A 16,168-nucleotide genomic window follows, 5' to 3' on the forward strand; every position below is an offset into this window, starting at 1 on the left:
ATATCAGAGGAACAGGAGGAATATGAACAGGAACACCAAGAATGGGAGCCAGCCGCCATGGCTCTAGCCTGCTTAGGGGGGAGAGACATGGTCCCGCGGGTCCCCCTACCCGCTAACACCCAGAAGTACAGTCAATGGGTGAGCATCAATGGACGCCGGGCCGAAGCCCTTCGTGACACTGGGGCCAGTGTAACAGCCGTCCGCTGTCACCTGGTGACCCCAGAACAATATCTACCGAACATTCTCTGCCCTGTACGTTCAGCCGATAACTCGGAAAGTCTGTGTCGGATGGCCTGCGTCCCCTTCGAATGGGGAGGGGTCTCCGGCATGTTGAAGGTAACGGTCCGAGACGATGCCCCCGTAGACTGCCTCCTGGGGAATGACCTTGAAAGCTCTCCGTGGGCAGCCGTAGAACGAAGAGAACACCTGGGGATGTTAGGCGTCCCGGACTGGGCGTGCGTCACCACCCGGTCCATGGCCGCCCGTGCCAACCCCCGCCCAGAGGAACCCGAATGGCCGGCGCCACCGCCTCCGGTCGCCCCAGCCGAAACCACCGACCGTGACGTCCCCCCAGAACCAGCTCAACCTCCAGACCTCGCTAACCTCGACCAGTGGCCTCAAGAGGGGGGGCCCACGCAAGAACAATTTCGCCAAGAACAGAAGACCTGTCCCTCCCTCGAGGGACTCCGCCAACAAGCGCTCGCCCAAAGCGCAGGGGATACCTCCGGAATGCACTGGGTCTACTGGGACAATGATCTGCTGTACAGTGAGCAAAGGATCGCGGAGCTGGGGGCTAGCCGAGTACTGGTGGTGCCCCTCCGTTTTAGAGACTTTCTGCTAAACCTGGCCCACGATGTCCCCCTGGCGGGACACCTGGGTCAAGATAAAACCTATAGTCGTCTGGCGACCCACTTCTTCTGGCCCAAAATGAGGAACGATGTACACCAGCATTGCCGATCTTGCCCCACGTGCCAAGCCAGTGGAAAGAGCGGCCGCAAACTAAAAGCCCCCCTGCAACCTTTTCCCGTGGTCACCACCCCGTTCGAGAGGGTCGGGATAGACATCGTGGGGCCCCTGGACCCGCGCACCAAACAAGGCCATCGATTCATCCTGGTGCTAGTGGACCACGCCACCCGCTACCCCGAGGCTGTTCCCCTGCGAACTGTGACAGCCCCGGTAGTCGGCCGGGCTCTGATGGGGGTCTTCTCCCGTGTGGGCTTCCCCCGAGAAGTCGTCAGCGACAGAGGCACGAACTTTATTTCTAAATATATGAAGTCCCTCTGGCAACAGTGCGGGGTTACCTACCGATTCACGACCCCCTATCACCCTCAAGGAAACGGACTCGTTGAGCGGTTCAACCGCACGCTCAAAGGGATGATCGGGGGGTTGGAAGAGCCCCTCCGTCGCCAGTGGGACGTGCTGCTGCCGTGCCTCCTCTTCGCCTATCGAGAGGTTCCCCAGAAGTCCCTGGTGTTGGACTTGGCCTGTCTGGTAGGTCCGCCCCTGAAGTTTGGTGCTTAGTATATGTGTCCGGGGAATGGTGATTCCCCCTCTGAGTGTGTGTGTGGTGAGAGAGACCTGCCTCCCATAGGAATGCATGGGGAATGTATGTGGCCCTGGTAGTTCCTGATGCGTGGGGGCGTGCCGGGTCGTGTTTGGTATGTGTGCGCTCGTGAGGTTGAATGCTACAAGATGATGTATGCAGCATGTGTGTGACTAGAAGGGAAGTGCCACTTCTAGACTTTGGTGCCTGTGTGCAGTAGGTGTGCTGGTGTATGATTGGCTGAAGCCGGCTGGGCCTTCCCCACCAGGCTGGCTCCACCCCCTAGGGTGCGTCCAGTGCCCCTGGCCTGGCCAGTAGCATGAAATTCCTTATAACCAGTTCTGGCTGGTTCTCTCCCTGCCTGCCCCTTTTGGAGACAAAGGGAGCTCCTGTATAAAAGGGGGGTGGGCCCTCTTCTCTCTCTCTTCTTCGTCTTCCTGCTTGGGACCCTGCCTGGGTCGTGCTGCTGCGTGGGCTCAGGGTTGGCTGGCCTCCCTGGGCCCTGCCCCTGAACCATGGACTCCCTGAACTTCTTATGGATTCTGTTTTCCCTGCCCCTAGCCCGTGGGAGCGCTTCCCCCCGGTCCTAGCGCCCCGGGGCGCTTCATCTGTGCTCCTAGCGCTCGGGGCGCTTTCCTGCTTGCCTAGCGCCTTGGGGGCACTTCATCCAGGCCCTCGCGCTATACTCAACCGGACCGGTGCCTACCCGGCGTCTGCCTCGTGCGACAGAGGCTCTGCAGCCCCAGCGAGTGCTACCTCGTTTTATCCCCTCCCTGGCTGCCTTATCGAGGGAGCCGAGCCCTCGTCAATTTCCCCTGTGTTTCACCGCCGCAGCCCGGGACCCCGCGTGAAGCCCGCCCCCGGGCCGCGCTCTGATTGGCTGTCGGCCCGGGCTGAGCTGATGACGTTTCCCCGGGCCGCGCTCTGATTGGCCGGCGGCCCGGGGGAACTGTGCCGACGACGAGAGGAAGCCGAGCCATGCAGGGGGCAGCGGGAGCCAACTCCGCGCCCCTGCGTCCCCCCACCAGAAGTGCCGTTTCCCCCCGGGGCCCCCAGGAGCGAACGGGAGCCCCGGAGAGCGAAGAAAGACCGGCGCGACCAGCCGGTGAGTGGTGAGTGTGCCGGAGGGGAGGCGGGCGTCGGAGCACATTGTCGGTGCTCGCCCCTCCCCTCCAGCGCGAGCCTGCCTGCCTCCATTCTTGCCCTGAGCCCCGTGAGGCTCCGTCACGGCCCCTGGGGCCCCCAGTGATGCCGGGTCCCCCGAGGGGGGCCCCGCCTGCCTGCAGTCCTTGTTCTGAGCCCCGTGAGGCTCCGTCACGGCCCCTGGGGCCCCCAGTGATGCCGGGTCCCCCGAGGGGGGCCCCGCCTGCCTGCAGTTCTTGTTCCGAGCCCCGCGAGGCTCCATCATGGCCCCCAGTGGCCCCACCACGTGTCCCTAGCCCTGCTTGGGCCCCCAGTGGCTCCACCACGTGTCCCTAGCCCGGCCTGGGCCCCCAGTGGCCCCACCACGTGTCCCTAGCCCTGCCTGGGCCCCGAGTGGCCCCACCACGTGTCCCTGGCCCTGCCTGGGCCCCGAGTGGCCCCACCACGTGTCCCTAGCCCTGCCTGGGCCCCGAGTGGCCCCACCACGTGTCCCGGACCCTGCTATGTCCACGTCCCCCAGCGGCCCAGCACTTAGTGGGCCGCTGCCACGTTTAGGTTTGCCCTGGGCCCCTTGCAGCCCACTCAGGACTCCGAGACTCTAAGGCGCCCTCGCCCCAGGAAGGCCATCTGGCCTAGGGGGCGCTACTGACTATTATCAATGTGTTGCTGAGACTGATTATGTGTTGCCCTGCTGATGGGGGCCTCTGTTGTGTTATGTACCTTGCCATTCCTTCCCCCCTGTATAACCTTGCCTCATGTATGTCTATACTGGTTAGAGTGAGTTCTATTGCTAGTCCTATGAGACCCCGGGGCGTGACGTATCCTAATGATAAGCTCCTGGTGATTATGTGTTCTAGTCCTAGTCCGAGGAAGCTCCCAGTTGTTCTATGTTCTAGATGCTAGCTCCTTCATGTGCATCTTTCTGGCAGTGGTCCCGTGGCTCTGCTCCGTACCTCCTTCCCTGTAACCCCTGCCCGTGCCCCTGGCACCTTGTACAATGTGTGCTCCTATGTGCCCTGCTTAATACAAAGACTATTTTTATATATACTTTGCGTGGAGTTCCTTTTGTGGGAGGCCTGGGATGTTGCTGTTGGTGGGTGCGTGCGCAAATGCTTCACACATGTCCTCCGAGATAGGCCTGACTGCCCGCGCCGCGTTACCTAGAGGGCGAGCAGGGGTCGACTTTACATAGGAGTGGTGGTCTCTGACTGGCTGTGGCGCAAGCCCTGGCCGGCCGGGGGTCCCATTTCCTACACTGGTGGCTAGCGGTGGGATCCGGACTTGTGTTTGCGCAGTACCACAACGATAACTGGCCTCCCTACAAAACTCTGCATTGTAAATGGTCGCAAAGAAAGGAGATTATTGCTTTTAAGAGGTTACTTAAATGTCTGTTCTGTGAAAAATGTATTCTGGTACGCTATGGGTTAGGTGGCCCTAGCTCGGGAGGGTAGATCAACTCCCTAGTGCAATGGGTTTTTCTGGACTCACCAGAAGGGTGGGATCCAGTGGTGGCAGCGTAATTGTGTTCAATGTGCATGGTCCCTGTCCCTTCCCTGGAGTAATGATACCTGTGCCACATGGGTCGGGTCAAGTTGCTGAAAATGTCTGTTTTGTGGAAATGTTTAATGATTAATAGAAATACCCGTTCTGTGGAGAGTTTTTTAAGGTTACTTAAATGTCCGTTCTGTGGAAAAATGTGTGCGTATGCACTGTGAGTTAGGTACCCCTAGCTTGGGAGGGTAAATCATCTCCCTAGTGTAATTTGGTTTTCTGGATTCACCAGGAGGGTGGGATCCAGTGGTGATTGTGTAATTGTGTTCAAATGTGAAGGGTCCTTGTCCCTAGAGTAATGGTACCTGTGCCCCGAGGGTCGGGTTGAGGAATCAGGGGACGGTGTGTGGATGAATGTTGAGGTGCACGGAGTAATGGAGTGTAAGTTCTCTGGGATGGGGAGCTTGCTGAATCACCGATAATCCTGTCCTTCCTTACCCCGCTGAATGGGTAAAACTGTCTTACCGGTCTAGGGGACGGTGTGTGGATGAATGTTGAGGTGCGCTGAGTAATGGAGTGTAAGTCCTCTGGGATGGGGAGCTTGCTGAAACGATAATCCTGTCCTTCCTTACCCCGTTGAATGTGGTTGACGCATCATGTGTTCCGTATCCCGCTGGATGCGTTTTAGGCGTCAGGTGTCGCCCTGGCTGAATTTATCTTAAGTGGTATCCCTGTTGTGTTCTAGGCGTCAGGTGTCGCCCTGGCTGAATGTAGGTTAAGTTGTATCCCGGACAAGGAAGACCTGCTGGCGCGGCCGCGGCTTGCCTTGGGGAGAGCTGAACTCTGAGACTCTTCTTGTTGCGTTTTAGGCGTCAGGTGTCGCCCTGGCTGAATTTATCTTAAGTGGTATCCCTGTTGTGTTCTAGGCGTCAGGTGTCGCCCTGGCTGAATGTATGTTAAGTTGTATCCCGGACAAGGAAGACCTGCTGGCGCGGCCGCGGCTTGCCTTGGGGAGAGCTGAACACTGAGACTCCTCTTGTTGCGTTTTAGGCGTCAGGTGTCGCCCTGGCTGAATTTATCTTAAGTGGTATCCCTGTTGTGTTTTAGGCGTCAGGTGTCGCCCTGGCTGAATGTATGTTCAGTTGTATCCCGGACAAGGAAGACCTGCTGGCGCGGCCGCGGCTTGCCTTGGGGAGAGCTGAACGCTTAGTTCCCAGGTGGAAGACCAGTGGAGGGAGGAAGTCCCAAGACTGGTAGGAAAGTGTGTTCTGAGGGTGTTTCTCCTGGGAGGACGCGGAACCTCAGAAGTAGAGGTAGGGTGGGGCATTCTTGCCCGTGACCTCTGGCAAGCCTGAGGGTGCGGACCCTAGGTGGAAGGAACAGTGGTAGTCGTGGCTACCCTGAGAAAAGGAGTGGAGAAGGCCTATTGTGGGCCCGGGGTTACCACCCCCCACTTCGGATTAGCAGGGACCAGTGGTATCTGGATGGCTTAGGGCCTGGTCCTAGTCATGGACAACTCAGGAGTACCAGGTGGGTAGCCTGGTTGGGCCTATGTCTTCATTTTTTTTTTTTGTTTTGTTTTGTTTTGTTAATTTCTTTTTTTTTTAACTTTTATTATTTTTAGTCTGTGTATGTCTATCGGTCCGGCGGTGCGGGCCGCGTCCAAATTCTCTCGCCCGGCAGCAGGGAAGTCCATCACGGTAGTGATTGGTCTGCCCTGCGTTTGGGCTGGGAGGGGCATGTGTTGGACTTGGCCTGTCTGGTAGGTCCGCCCCTGAAGTTTGGTGCTTAGTATATGTGTCCGGGGAATGGTGATTCCCCCTCTGAGTGTGTGTGTGGTGAGAGAGACCTGCCTCCCATAGGAATGCATGGGGAATGTATGTGGCCCTGGTAGTTCCTGATGCGTGGGGGCGTGCCGGGTCGTGTTTGGTATGTGTGCGCTCGTGAGGTTGAATGCTACAAGATGATGTATGCAGCATGTGTGTGACTAGAAGGGAAGTGCCACTTCTAGACTTTGGTGCCTGTGTGCAGTAGGTGTGCTGGTGTATGATTGGCTGAAGCCGGCTGGGCCTTCCCCACCAGGCTGGCTCCACCCCCTAGGGTGCGTCCAGTGCCCCTGGCCTGGCCAGTAGCATGAAATTCCTTATAACCAGTTCTGGCTGGTTCTCTCCCTGCCTGCCCCTTTTGGAGACAAAGGGAGCTCCTGTATAAAAGGGGGGTGGGCCCTCTTCTCTCTCTCTTCTTCGTCTTCCTGCTTGGGACCCTGCCTGGGTCGTGCTGCTGCGTGGGCTCAGGGTTGGCTGGCCTCCCTGGGCCCTGCCCCTGAACCATGGACTCCCTGAACTTCTTATGGATTCTGTTTTCCCTGCCCCTAGCCCGTGGGAGCGCTTCCCCCCGGTCCTAGCGCCCCGGGGCGCTTCATCTGTGCTCCTAGCGCTCGGGGCGCTTTCCTGCTTGCCTAGCGCCTTGGGGGCACTTCATCCAGGCCCTCGCGCTATACTCAACCGGACCGGTGCCTACCCGGCGTCTGCCTCGTGCGACAGAGGCTCTGCAGCCCCAGCGAGTGTTACCTCGTTTTATCCCCTCCCTGGCTGCCTTATCGAGGGAGCCGAGCCCTCGTCAATTTCCCCTGTGTTTCACCGCCGCAGCCCGGGACCCCGCGTGAAGCCCGCCCCCGGGCCGCGCTCTGATTGGCTGTCGGCCCGGGCTGAGCTGATGACGTTTCCCCGGGCCGCGCTCTGATTGGCCGGCGGCCCGGGGGAACTGTGCCGACGACGAGAGGAAGCCGAGCCATGCAGGGGGCAGCGGGAGCCAACTCCGCGCCCCTGCGTCCCCCCACCAGAAGTGCCGTTTCCCCCCGGGGCCCCCAGGAGCGAACGGGAGCCCCGGAGAGCGAAGAAAGACCGGCGCGACCAGCCGGTGAGTGGTGAGTGTGCCGGAGGGGAGGCGGGCGTCGGAGCACATTGTCGGTGCTCGCCCCTCCCCTCCAGCGCGAGCCTGCCTGCCTCCATTCTTGCCCTGAGCCCCGTGAGGCTCCGTCACGGCCCCTGGGGCCCCCAGTGATGCCGGGTCCCCCGAGGGGGGCCCCGCCTGCCTGCAGTCCTTGTTCTGAGCCCCGTGAGGCTCCGTCACGGCCCCTGGGGCCCCCAGTGATGCCGGGTCCCCCGAGGGGGGCCCCGCCTGCCTGCAGTTCTTGTTCCGAGCCCCGCGAGGCTCCATCATGGCCCCCAGTGGCCCCACCACGTGTCCCTAGCCCTGCTTGGGCCCCCAGTGGCTCCACCACGTGTCCCTAGCCCGGCCTGGGCCCCCAGTGGCCCCACCACGTGTCCCTAGCCCTGCCTGGGCCCCGAGTGGCCCCACCACGTGTCCCTGGCCCTGCCTGGGCCCCGAGTGGCCCCACCACGTGTCCCTAGCCCTGCCTGGGCCCCGAGTGGCCCCACCACGTGTCCCGGACCCTGCTATGTCCACGTCCCCCAGCGGCCCAGCACTTAGTGGGCCGCTGCCACGTTTAGGTTTGCCCTGGGCCCCTTGCAGCCCACTCAGGACTCCGAGACTCTAAGGCGCCCTCGCCCCAGGAAGGCCATCTGGCCTAGGGGGCGCTACTGACTATTATCAATGTGTTGCTGAGACTGATTATGTGTTGCCCTGCTGATGGGGGCCTCTGTTGTGTTATGTACCTTGCCATTCCTTCCCCCCTGTATAACCTTGCCTCATGTATGTCTATACTGGTTAGAGTGAGTTCTATTGCTAGTCCTATGAGACCCCGGGGCGTGACGTATCCTAATGATAAGCTCCTGGTGATTATGTGTTCTAGTCCTAGTCCGAGGAAGCTCCCAGTTGTTCTATGTTCTAGATGCTAGCTCCTTCATGTGCATCTTCCTGGCAGTGGTCCCGTGGCTCTGCTCCGTACCTCCTTCCCTGTAACCCCTGCCCGTGCCCCTGGCACCTTGTACAATGTGTGCTCCTATGTGCCCTGCTTAATACAAAGACTATTTTTATATATACTTTGCGTGGAGTTCCTTTTGTGGGAGGCCTGGGATGTTGCTGTTGGTGGGTGCGTGCGCAAATGCTTCACACATGTCCTCCGAGATAGGCCTGACTGCCCGCGCCGCGTTACCTAGAGGGCGAGCAGGGGTCGACTTTACATAGGAGTGGTGGTCTCTGACTGGCTGTGGCGCAAGCCCTGGCCGGCCGGGGGTCCCATTTCCTACACCTGGGCTTCAGCCCGTTTGAACTACTATATGGACACCCAGTGCGGGGGCCGCTCAGCCTAGTCAAGGAAGGCTGGGAGATGCCCCCTCTAAAGAACCCACCAGATGTCTTCCGATACCTCCTAACCCTCCGCAACCAGACCCGGCGGTTCAGAGAGCTGGCAGAAGCCAACCTAGAGGCCAGTCAAGAGGACATGAAAAAGTGGTATGACCGGAATGCCTCCTCCATCGAATTTGAACCTGGGCAACAGGTATGGGTGATGTCCCCCACCGAACCCTGCGCCCTGCAAGACAAGTGGACGGGGCCCTTCAAAGTAGTCGAGCGCAAGGGTCCTGCCACCTATCTCATCGACATGGAATCTTCCCGGAACCCCCTCCGGGTCCTCCACACCAACAGACTGAAACCCCACTTTGTGCGTTCAGAACTCAGCCTCCTGATGGCCACAGACAATGGGGCTGAAGAGGACTCCGAGCCCCTCCCTGACCTCCTACGGACTCAGGAGAAAGACGGCTCCGTGGATGGGGTCCGACTCTCGGAGGCCCTCACCCGAGAGCAACGCCAGGAGTGTCGAGTCCTCCTGTCACAGTTCGCCAGCCTGTTCTCCCTCGCCCCAGGTGTCACTTCCTGGTGTGTGCACGATGTGGACACAGGGGACAGCCCCCCTATCCGCCACCGGGCCTACCGCGTGCCAGATCGGGTACGGGCCTGCATCCAGGAAGAGGTAGCAAGAATGCTCACGCTCGGGGTCATCGAGCCCTCAGATAGCCCCTGGGCCAGTCCTGTAGTACTGGTCCCCAAAGCAGCCGCCCCTGGCACCACGCCGGAACTCCGGTTCTGCGTCGACTACCGGGGCTTAAATGCGGTCACCAGAACAGACGCACATCCCATCCCCCGGGCAGATGAACTAATCGACCGCATGGGAGCTGCCCGCTACCTCAGTATTTTCGACCTGACGGCGGGCTACTGGCAAATCGGCCTCACACCCCGGGCCCAAGAACGTTCTGCCTTTTCCACCCCCGATGGCCATTACCATTTCAAGGTCATGCCCTTTGGCATGAAGAATGCCCCAGCAACCTTTCAGCGGCTCGTCAATCAGGTCCTGGCGGGGCTCGAAGGGTTCAGCGCCGCCTACCTAGATGACATCGCTGTATACAGCCACCATTGGACCGAGCACCTCCACCACCTCCGAGCAGTGCTACAAGCCCTTCAGCGAGCTGGCCTCACGATCAAGGCCAGCAAATGTCAAATTGGTCAAGGGTCTGTAACCTACCTCGGACACCAGGTGGGAAGCGGCCTGGTGGCCCCTCTGCAGCTCAAAATTGCCGCCATCCAGTCCTGGCAGCCCCCCATCACCCAGACCGAGGTACGAGCCTTCCTGGGCCTCACGGGCTACTACCGAAGGTTCGTGAAAGACTATGGTACTATAGTGGGTCCCCTCACGGAACTCACGTCAAAAAATCAACCCAAGGAAGTCAACTGGACCCCAGAGTGTCAAACAGCATTCGAACAATTGAAAGCCGCCATGTGTTCCGCCCCTGTGCTCCAGGCCCCCGACTACAGCCTGGAGTTCGTCGTCCAGACGGATGCCTCCGACCATGGCATCGGGGCAGTCCTGTCTCAAGTGAACACCGAAGGCCTTGATCAGCCAGTAGCCTTCATCAGCAGGCGACTCCTACCACGAGAACAACGCTGGAGCACCATTGAGAGGGAGGCCTTCGCCGTGGTATGGGCCCTCAAGAAACTCCGGCCCTACCTCTTTGGCACACACTTTCGGGTGCAGACCGACCACCGACCCCTGCAGTGGCTGATGCAGATGCGGGGAGAAAACCCGAAGTTACTACGTTGGTCCATCTCCCTCCAAGGGATGGACTTCACAGTTGAACATCGGCCTGGGCCAGATCACGCCAACGCGGATGGCCTGTCCCGGTTCTTCCGCCTCGACGAGGAGAGTCCCCAAGAGGATGGGTAACTCTCCCCGCCTTCAGCTGGGGGGGACGCATGTTGGACAGGCCACATGAAGGGCCACTCTCCCCCGGCCCGACCAGGCCCGAGCCCGGTCACGCAGGTACCACACACCACCATTACACGTCCTCCGTCCCCTCCGGGACCCCTACCCTCGAACATGTCGACCTCGTGGGCCTGATCCACTGCCGGCCTGCGCGCCCATCCTGGGCGCCATCTTGGACACTCCACCACGAGGCCGCCTGGCCCCCGATCGACCTCAACCCTGGGCCTGGCCAGGTCTCAGACATCCCGGCACCACCATCCACCCAGGAGGTGAGCGGGCTACTTGGCAAGTCACTGGGGGAAAGAGGTGTCGATGGCTCTCCCCCGCCAGGTGCCGCTCGCCCATCGCCTCCCCGGGCGCTGGCTCCACCCCCCTGCTGGGTGTCTGAACTCCCTCATCCCGGACCTCCCGACCTCCAAGTGCGAGGGTCCGGACATCAAAGAACACCAGCCCTATAACTGGGGCAGCTCCAGAGCAGGAAGGCAGTTGTATCTTGGAGTCGAGAGACGCAGAGAAGAACTCATCCTTGACGGACTACTGGCGCTGCCATAGCTCTGTCTCGTGCACCATCGTCTTGCCTGCTGGCGCTGCCGCAACCTTCGTAACCTTCATATCCTTCATCGTCGTCGGGACCTGCTGGCGTGGCCGCGGACCGTTTGTAACCATCATCTTCATCGGGACCTGCTGGCTCCGCCGCGGACCGTCGTTTCCTTCGTCCATCTCGGGACCTGCTGGCTCCGCCGCGGCCCGATCATCTAGAACGCTGAGCTCGAGGATTGAGAGCTAGTTTCATCTTTTGGTAACAAGACTGTCCCGCTACCCCTTTTCCCAAACCAGAGACCAGAACCGAGGGGACCCCTGAGTCCAGACCTCCTTGTACCATTCCATCGTAACTTAAAGAATTGCCTATAAAGTCTCGTTGAACTTTAACCTTGTGTGGTGTCCGTCTGTGGGGGGGGAGTTACGTGTCTGTACGATCGCTGGAGACGGCTCTCCCCGGAGACCTCTCCCCTTATCCTCGGCCGACCCTCCCGGTCCGTCTAACAGTGTGACTGCAGTGTGAGTGCAGAGTGAGAGTGAGTGCAGAGTGAGAGTGGGTGCAGAGTGAGTGTGACTGCAGTGTGAGTACAGAGTAAGAGTGAGTGCAGAGTGGGTGCAGAGTGAGAGTAGGTGCAGAGTGAGAGTGGGTGCAGAGTGAGTGCAGAGTGAGAGTGGGTGCAGAGTGAGAGTGTCAGATATGATCAAGCACTCTTACCTGAGCTGAACACCAACCTTACCTGTAAGGTGCTTGATCGGTTTTGCGGAGACGCTATGGACCAATCCCCCAAAACCCTACCTTTTCAGCCAGTGATTCTTATCAACACACTAGGATGTTGGGTAGCAGTCAGGGAGAGAGGCCGGATCTGACGCTACTTGATGTCTAGTAGTCGACCTGAAAATATATACAAGAATATATTTAGCAAGAATCCTAATTACTTTAATCTCCAATTCTACTCCTCTAACTCTTCCTTGACTTATGTGGAAGCAGTCTCCTACCTGCGAACTACTCGATAAGGCTTCGCGTCCAGGATGTTGTTGTCGTGGTGTGTGCAAGGGTTGAGGTTTTCTTGGTTGAAGGTGGTTGACTTGTCCGCCCCCAGATTAGGTTTTGTAAACACTATGGAAAGAAACAACACTTATTTGCACTTTTCTTACACCTTTTCTTTTGTTTGTAAAATACCCTTGAAGAAATACTACTCACTTCCTTTCCCTGCTTGGTAGGTTTAAACACGACTTTTTCCGTAAAGATTAATAGTTTAGTTCACTATTAAAACCATCGAGATTCCGGCTGAAACCTTTAGAAAATTCTGTGAGGATAAACATTATCTATACATTTGCTTTAACCTGTAGCCTTTAAGTTTTCAAACATTCTAAACATTCATGTTATAAATAGTCTTTGACTTGGTTCACAAATTGTCTTTGACTTGGTTCACAAAAGAACATCCCGGAAAAAACCTTTAAATTATATTTGCAAATGTCCAAACGAAGTCTCTTGAGTCCTAGCGTTGGGCGCCTTGACGAAAAAAAGGTACTTAGCTGTTTGAGCTGAGCTGTCCGATGATTCCTGATGGATGGCTGACTCTGACTCAGGCCTTCAACGATGTACGCGAGTTCAGGATCACAGGTGTTGCTTCCTTGATGCTCTGAAGACCAAGCGTCTTCTGGAAGCCTGGGTGTGGCTTTTATAGCCTAGCCACACCCTGGGACGTCAGGGAATGGCTGCGTGCCACGCCCTAACCTGCCGAGCACTCCGAGAACGGAGCACCGAATCACTTTGCATCGCGCACCAAAAAGATGCGTGTTGTTTTTAAAGCGCGTCTTTCTTTTTCTTTGATGCAATACCAGAGCGCGTCTTCTTCCCCTTGATTGACAACATGAAACACCACAAGAATCTTATATACCAAACATGACAAAACGTACTAGAGCTTGAATTAAGCATAAAAACATGATCAGTGAACCTTTACTAATGACATATTGATGACGATAATAACATAGTTCACAGCAACTGGTTTTCTTTACATTCTAACCCCCTTTCTTCCCTTTAGGTACAGGAGTGCAGGTTGCACGGGACAGGGGTGGGTTTTCATGAAGGGTGTTCTAAGCTCATCATGGGCTTGGAAAGACAGTGTCATGACAGTACCCTCCCCGTAGAATCCCCCCTAATACCATTGGAATTGGCTTCGGTTTGTCTGGGAAACGATTATGGAAAGTTTTTAGGACTTTGGGAGAGTTTTTTAAGTTTTCTAGGGGCTCCCAAGAGCGATCTTCTGGACCATAGCCCTTCCAGTCCACCAAGTAAAACAATTTACCTTTCCTTCTCTTGGAGTCTAGAACTGCCTTTACCTCGTATTCTAAATCACCCTCTACCTCGATTGCAGGTGGCTGAATAAGCTTCCGAGTGTCAGGGTCATAAGGTTTCAGTAGGGAAACGTGAAAAACTGGATGAATACGATAAGAATCAGGTAATTTCAATTTCATGCTGACAGGGTTAACGATCTTTTCTATTGGAAAAGGTCCTATGAATCGAGGTCGAAATGTTTTATGAGTTTTTAATCTTAAATTTTTTGTGGCTAGCCATACTTCGTCTCCCACTGAATAATCGGGCTGTTTTGACCGATGTTTATCAGCAAATTTCTTTTGTACTTCTTTTGCATGTATTAGCTGCTGCTGAGCTTTTTGTTGAATCGAGACCAGATTATTTACAAAATCAGTGACTGCTGGTATATCATCAAGAACCTTTTTATCTATACCTAGCATATCTTTAGGATGAAAACCATGGACACAGAAAAAGGGGGACATACCAGTAGAAGAATTGTTTGAATTATTATAAGCGAATTCAGCGGCCCAAATAATATCAGACCATTCCTGATCATGTGTGGTTAGTAAACAGCGTAGAAACTGTTCCACCGTCTGGTTTGTGCGTTCAGTCAGTCCATCAGTTTGTGGATGATAACTGGACGACATGCGCATTTCCATCTTTAGTGTTTTCCCTAAACCTTGCCAAAAATGTGACACAAACTGTGAACCCCTATCTGATAATACCACCGATGGAATTCCGTGTAATCTAACAATCTGTGTGACAAAAATATGTGCTAACTCCAAGGCAGATGGAAGCTTTTTTAGAGGGATGAAATGAGCATATCTAGAAAAGTGGTCCACTATAGTAAGAATGGTGGTAAACCCAGAAGTGGTGCGAGGCAGCTCTACAATGAAATCTAAAGATACCGTATGCCAAGGCTGAGGAGGAATTGGTAAAGGCATAAGTAGTCCAGATGGAGATTTATGAACCGCCTTATTTCTGCTACAGACAGTGCATGTTTGCACATATTTCTGAATGTCCTTAAACATGTTCTGCCACCAAAAATTTCTTTTTAAGAGTTCATACATCTTGGTAACCCCTGGATGAATTGACAGCATTGAATCATGGTAATTTTGCATCACTTTTTCTTGTAAATTTGCATTGGGAACAAAAACTTGATCATTCATAAACAACAAATTATCTTTCCATTGCAACAAAGGAAAAAGCTTATTCCATTCATCTTTCGTATGACCTTGTAAGGCTTTCTCAATATCAGGTAAAACGTCAGAATTAACAAGACCAATCTGAAATCTATCTTCTGAAATTATAGGGTGTAATTTTTCCTTTTGAAGATTCAGGTCATCACTTAAACCGATTCTAGACAAGGCATCGGCTTTGTTGTTTTCTTTTCCTGGTCGATAAGTTATGATGAAATCATAATCATTAAAAAACAAAGTCCAACGCAGTTGACGAGGAGTCAAAGCTTTAGCGGATCTAAGTGTTTGTAGATTTCTGTGATCTGTATATATGGTCACTGGATGTCGAGCCCCTAGCAAGTAGTGCCGCCATTCTTTGAACACAGCTTTTATAGCCAATAACTCTCGATCTGCAATTGCATAATTCTGTTCAGGAGGGGTTAACTTTCTTGAATAGTATGCAATGGGGTGTAGTTGTCCAGTTTTAATGCTTCTCTGAGACAAAATCCCTCCTATAGCAAATTGTGAAGCATCAGCTTCTACTATGAACGGCTGGGAGGGGTCAGGGTGTTTTAACACTGGGGCAGTCACAAATAGGTCTTTTAGATCTTGAAAAGCTTGTTCGCTTTCTGAAGTCCAATCAAATTTTGTGTTCTTGCGTAACAATTTTGTGATAGGCGTAACTTTTTGAGAAAAATCCTTAATGAATCGCCTATAGAAATTCGCAAAACCCAGAAAACTCTGTATCTGTTTTACTGAAGAGGGACTGGGCCATTCAATGATTGCTTTGACTTTCTTTGGGTCCATTTCTATTCCAGCCGGGCTAAGGATATACCCCAGGAAGTCCACTGTGGTCACATGGAACAAACTTTTTTCAAGTTTGACAAATAAAGAATTTTGCAAAAGCTGTTGAAGAATGGCTCGTACTTGCTTTACATGCTCAGATTTGTTTTTTGAGTAAATTAGGATATCATCAATGTAGACAATACAGCAAATATCCAAAAAATCTCTGAGCACCTCATTTATAAAAAACTGGAACGCTGCTGGTGCATTGCAAAGTCCGAAGGGCATTACCTGATATTCATATAAACCGAATTTAGTTCTAAAGGCTGTTTTCCATTCGTCGCCCTCTCGAACTCGCACCAAATGATATGCGCCCCGCAGATCCAGTTTCGTATAAATGGTGGCATCTTTAATCTGATCAAGTAAGGTCGGAATCAAAGGTAAGGGATATCGATTCTTTACCGTCACATTGTTGATGGCTCGATAGTCGATGCAGGTGCGCAATTCTCCTCCCTTCTTTGGGATAAAGAAGAGAGGAGAAGAGACCGGAGACTTAGAATGCCGAATGAACCCATTGGCCAAGTATTCATCCAAATAATTACGTAGATGTTCATTTTCTTTCTCTGTTAATGCGTAAATACGACTACAGGGCAAGGATGCCCCAGGGACCAGATCTATTTGACAATCAAAGTCTCTATGAGGAGGCAATGTCTCTGCCTTTTTTTTGTCAAATACATCCGATAAGTCCTGATATTCTTCGGGTACCCCTGCAACCACTAGAACACTCTTGGATCTCTTTGGGAAGTCATATCCTTGGATTAACAATTCCGAACCTGGGAATTGTTTGAAACACTTAGCATGACAGTAATCAGATTTGAATAAAATACTCATGTTAGTCCAATCTATATAAGGATTATGTAAAACTAGCCATGGAATTCCCAGTATCAAACCGA

This window comes from Lissotriton vulgaris, chromosome 11 (assembly GCF_964263255.1).
Source record: "Lissotriton vulgaris chromosome 11, aLisVul1.2, whole genome shotgun sequence".
Lineage (NCBI taxonomy): Eukaryota > Metazoa > Chordata > Amphibia > Caudata > Salamandridae > Lissotriton > Lissotriton vulgaris.